A 6,000-nucleotide genomic window follows, 5' to 3' on the forward strand; every position below is an offset into this window, starting at 1 on the left:
ACTGACCTCTGTACGACAGAGATCAGTTCCCCGGGGGAAAATGGCTGCTTTGGAGGGTGGACTCCATAGCATTATACCCTGCTGAGGTCCCTCCCTTCCCCCAAATCCCAATTTCCCCAGGCTCCACCCTATGGTTGCCAGCTCTGGGTTAGAAAATACCCAGAGATTTTGGGGGTGGAGGGAGGGCGAGTTTGAGGATGGGAGGGGCTTCAACAAGGTATAATGCCATAGACTCCACCTTCCAAAGCAACCATTTTCTCCAGCTGAACTGATCTCTGTCACCTGGAGATCAGTTGTAATGGCGGGAGATCTCCAGTCACCGCCTGGAGGTTGGCAACCCTACTCCACCCTCATATCTCCAGGGGTTTCCCAACCCAGAGTTGGCAACCCAAGCTACTAGTCATTTTTGTTAAAGAAAACCTCCACAGGCAGAGGCAGTAAACATCTGAATAACTGTGCCAGGAGGCAACATCAAGCCACTGAGTGAGACATGGTGTTGGACCCCTGGTCTGATCCAGCAGGGCTTTTCTTAGGAACAGTAGGGTCTTTTATGCATGGCTGTTTCACTCGCCGTCACCCCTCTCACGACTTTGGGTCTTTGTGTTGATTATGCATGCCCTGTCCGACCAGCAGAGGTCGCCTCATGGTTATGCAGGGCATGTCAGCCTAGAATGCTTCTAATTACCAAGCATAAATGGCCCCTGTAAGGTAGGATGAGATGTAACAACTTCACCTGTGGTCTACTTGCAATATGTTTTCAGCTGGCTTCATTTCTTTTTTCATTGCTATTGCCTTGATGAATTTAAACAGTGGCCCAGGCTGGCCCGATCCAATCTCAGCAGACTTCGGAAGCTAAGCAGGGTCAGCCCTGGTTAGTACTTGGATGAGAGACCACCACGGAAGTCCAGGGTTGCTATACAGAGGCAGGCAATGGCAAACTACCTTTGTTCGGCTCTGGCCTTGAAAACCCTGTGGGGTTGCCATAAGTCAGCAGCAACTTGACATAGGGTTGCCATCCTCCAGGTATTGAGTACAGGAGAGGCTAATTTAACCAATTAAACACAGCTGGTGTAGAACAAGGTGTATTGGGTGCATTAAATGACAAACAACAACAACAAAGACAAGAAACTATCTACAATACTCTATGAATAGTCCACCAAGGGTACTAGTATCACAAGTTCAAGGACATGTGAGTAGGGAGGAAATCTTCATAACAAAGTTATGTCTTTGTTAATGTTGTTTGTCATTTAATGCACCCAATACACCTTGTTATACACCAGCTGTGTTTAATTGGTTATATTAGCCTCTCCTGTACCCAGTTCCTTACCGGTGGTATCAGTACAGAGGTGTTTATTTTGGTTGCTCATCCTCCAGGTATTAGCTGGAGATCTCCTGCTATTAGAACTGATCTCCAGCTGATAGAGATCAGTTCCCCTGGAGACAATGGCCATTTTGGCAATGGGACTCTATGGGCTTGAAGCCCTTCCCCAAACCCCACCCTCCTCAGGCTCCGCCCCCAAAACCTCCTGCCGGTGGTGAAGAGGGACCTGGCAACCCTAACTTGATGCCGCTTTCCACCACCGCCACAGAGGCGCAGTGAGAAAGCTGTCTAAACCTCCCACATATCTCTGAAGGCCATCAGTTTGAATACAAAGTTGGATTGCTCAATTTAATGCGGCCAAACCAGGCAACCATTTATAGATGTGTTCTCAAAAGCCATGACATCAGAACGTCAACAATATTTCCATGATAATTAACCTAATGGGAATATGGGAATGCTGCATAACTACAGTTATGTGAGAGCTGATTAAAAGTGGCAGAGTTATCAGCGGGCCAAAAGATATTTTTATGGACTGTTCATAATCCCGGGTGGGGTTTTTTAAAGACATGCCTTTTCTTCGTCACTTCAGCTAAATATGGGCTGGGGAGAAGGATAACTTAACTAGAACGCTAGTAGTTTGTTACAGAGAACGAGTAGTTAGTAGTATTAGTTAATAGTAGGTTGTAGGTAAGTAGGGTTGCCAACACTTGAAGCTGCCTTATACTGAACCAGACCCTTAGTCCATCAAAGTCAGTACTGTCTACTCAGACTGGCTGCGGCTTTCCAGGGTCTCAGGCAGGGGTCTTTCACATCATCTACCTCCCTAGTCTCTTTAACTGGAGATGCCGGGGATTGAACCTGGGACCTTCTGCATGCCAAGCAAAGGCTCTACCACAAAGCCACAGCCCCTCCAGGTACTAACTGGAGATCTCCTCTGTTACAACTGATCTCCAGACGATAGAGATCAGTTCACCTGGAGACAATGGCCGCTTTGGCAATTGGACTCTATGGCATTGAAGTCCCTCCCCTTCTCCAACCCCCCCTCCTCAGGCTCAACCCTGCAAATCTCTAGGTATTTCCCCACCTGGAGCTGGCAACCCTAATAACTTGGTAAATAGCATCCTGTTTAAACATCTATTAAGCCTCTGTTAAAAGTAGGGCTGGCAGCTCTGGGTTGGGAAATACCAGGAGATTCGTTGGATGGAGCCTGGGGAGGGCTGGGTTTGGGAAAGGAACTCAGCAGCGTAGAATGGCACAGAGTTCCCCCCCTCCAAAGCAGCCATTTTCTCCAGGGGAACTGACTTTGCTCATGGGGAGATCAATTGTAATAGCAGGGGAATTGCCAAGTGTCACCTGGAGGTTGGCAACCCTAGTTAAAAGGTCAGGTGGGGCCATGCCTCGCCAGCCCAGATCGAGAGTGGGGGGCAGGGGGCTGACTTGGCTGGCTCACAGGCCAGATAAGAGCTCTCAAGGGGCCGGATCTGGCCCACGGGCCGTATGTTTGACACCCCTTGCATATAGGGACTTTCAAGGGAGAGAAAGAGGAAAGAGTGAAAGAGGAGGAAATAAGATGCCACCTGAAAGTCCTTGTGGGTCCCCCCCCCCACTTGTTTTATGTATATTTATATGTGAAAATCTGTTTTAATGTTTCAAATGCTGTAATGTTTTAATGTTCGGAGTGTTTTAGTGTTCGCTACCTTGGAAAAAACAATAATGCTAGGAGCAGTTGAAGGCAGTACTGAGGAAGGCCCAACATGAGCTGGAGTGACTCAGTAAAGGAAGCCATGCCCCTCGGTTTGCGAGACTTGAGCAAGGCTGTTTACGGTAGGATGTTTCGGAGGTCATTAACTCATAGGGTCACCATAAATGAATTGGGCACCGCAATTTAAGAAAGATGTAGACAAGCTGGAATGCGTCCAGAGGAGGGCAAAAAAGATGGGTGAGGGGTCTGAAGACCAAGTCCTATGAGGAAAGGTTGAAGGAGTTGGTATGTTTAGCCTGAAGAGGAGAAGACTAAGAGGGGATACAATAACCATCTTCAAGTGCTTGAGGGGCTGTCATATAGAGGATGGTGCCAAGTTGTTTTCTGTTGCCCCAGAAGGTCGGACCAGAACCAACGGGTTGAAATTAAATCAACAGGGTTTCCGTCTAGATATTAGGAAGAATTTTCTAACAGTTACAGCGATTCCTCAGTGGAACAGGCTTCCTCGGGAGGTGGTGAGCTCTCCTTCCCTGGAGGTTTTTAAGGAGAGGCTAGATGGCCATCTGTCAGCAATGCTGATTCTATTACCTTAAGCAGATGATGAGCGGGAGGGCATCTTGGCCATCTTCTGGACATGAACTAGGGGTCACTGGGTGTGTGTGGGGGGTAGTTGTGAATTTCCTGCATTGTTCAGGGGGTTGGACTAGATGACCCTGGTAGTCCCTTCCAACTCTGATTCTATGTTTCTATGATTCTAGTTTACTTACAGTGAATCCCAGTTTAATTATTTGTAAAGTTACTTCCTTTTGGCTGTTCTGACTTTATTGCCCCTCAGTTTCATAATTGCATAATTTTCTAAAACTATCCTATCCCCCTATCTTTTTTTCCTCAACCGAAAAGCCACTGTTTCGACAATCGCCACCATCACATGCCTGCGAAGCCTTTTAATTGCATTATTGTGGTGGATGTACCAGAAAACCTTGGCTGGGAAGTTTAGTGCTTGAAAGAGTCCCAGTTACAGCAGTTCCTCAGTGGAACAGGCTTCCTCAAGAGGTGGTAAGCTCTCCTTCCCTGGAGGTTTTTAAGCAGAGGCTAGACGGCCATTTGTCAGCAATGCCGATTCTATGACCTTAGGCAGATGATGAGAGGGAGGGCATCTTGGCCATCTTCTGGGCATGGAGTAGGGGTCGCTGTGTGTGTGTGTGGGGGAGGTAGTTGTGAATTTCCTGCATTGTGCAGGGGGTTGGACTAGATGACCCTGGTGGTCCCTTCCAACTCTATGGTTCTATGATTCTAAGTTAGAATCATAACTTAACAGAGAAACACCTTTGATACCTGTGCTGGATGGAACGGTGACACAGAAAGGTTTTTTTTAATAAATGTAATTACCCAAAGACAGTCATGCTAGGAAATGTTGAGGGCAGCAGGAAAAGAGGAAGACCCAACAAGAGATGGATGGACTCAATAAAGGAAGCCTCAGCCTTCAATTTGCAGGATCTGAGCAGGGCTGTCAAAGATAGGACATTTTGGAGGACTTTCATTCATAGGGTCGCCATAACACACACACACACAATTACCCAATTGAACTCTATTGAAAATATTATTTATTCATTATTATTCCTCAAACATTTTATGTCTGGTCTAAGGACTGTAAAATTGAATAAACTAACACTATATATATATATTGTATAAATACCTTGTCCTGGATGGCCCAGGCTAGTCTGATCTTGTCAGATCTCAGGGTCGGCTCCAGTTAGTAATTGGATGGGAGATAGGCTTGCCTATCTCTACTGGGATTACAACTGATCTCCAGCCAAAAGAGATCAGTTCACCTAGAGAAAATGGCCACTTGGAGGAGGAAGAGTTTGTTTTTATATGCCAACTTTCTTTCGCTACCATTTAAGGGAGACTCAAACAGGCTTACAATCACCTTCCCTTCCCTTCCCTACAACAGGCACCCTGTGAGGTAGGTGGGGCTGAGAGAGTTCAGAGAGAGCCCAAGGTCACCCAGCTGGCTTCACGTGGAGGAGTGGGGAAACCAACCCGGTTAACCAGATTAGCATCCGCCGCTCATGTGGAGGAATGGGGGAATCAAACCCGGTTCTCCAGATCAGAGTCCACCGCTCCAAACCACTGCTCTTAACCACTACACCACGCTGGATGTGGTGGGCTCTATGGCATTATACCCCATTGAAGTCCCTCCCCTCCCCAAACCCCTCCCTCCTCAGGCTCCTCCCCCAAAATCTTCAGGTATTTCCCAACATGGAGCTGGCAGCCCTAATGGGAGACCACCAAGGAATACCAGGTTCACAGTGCAGAGGAAGGCAATGGCAAACCACCTCTGAACATCTCTTGCCTTGAAAACCCTACGGGGTTGCCATAAGTTGGCTGCAGCTTGACAGCACTCTACCCACATTTATTTTTATGCTTATTCCCAGGAGGATAGCTTTGCACAGCTTCCTCCTAAGCGGCATGTATGCCTTCTCGAGGTCTTCATGAGCTCTTTTGTTTATTGCAGAAATCTTGGCTTGGGCAGCTAGTCTTAGAGGGGACCCTCCCTTGAGATTTATGGCCCATAAGACTGGATCTGCCAGTTTTCCATGTTTGGGGAAATTGAATCGCAGCATGCCAGCCATCCCCACAAATTGATAAGGTGTCAGGTGAAAGGGGCTCTTTGTCTCTTGGCAAGTCAGGCTGAACTGCTCAGTTAGACTCCTTGGTCATGGGAACGGTGCCCATTCCTGAACGTCTGCCTCCGAGCATTTCCTAATCACGTCGAAGGAGACTTGCAGAAAAGAACTGGAAGGGAAGCAAGAAAGACATAGATTTTGTAGGAGTGGGGAAACAAATCCAGTTCACCAGATTAGCCTCCGCCGCTCATGTGGAAGAGGCCGTGGCTCAGTGGTAGAGCATCTGCTTGGCATGCAGAAGGTCCCAGGTTCAATCCCCGGCATCTCCAGTTAAAGGGATTAGGCAA

The sequence above is a fragment of the Euleptes europaea genome, chromosome 3 (genome assembly GCF_029931775.1).
Source record: "Euleptes europaea isolate rEulEur1 chromosome 3, rEulEur1.hap1, whole genome shotgun sequence".
NCBI classification, from domain to species: Eukaryota; Metazoa; Chordata; class Lepidosauria; order Squamata; family Sphaerodactylidae; genus Euleptes; species Euleptes europaea.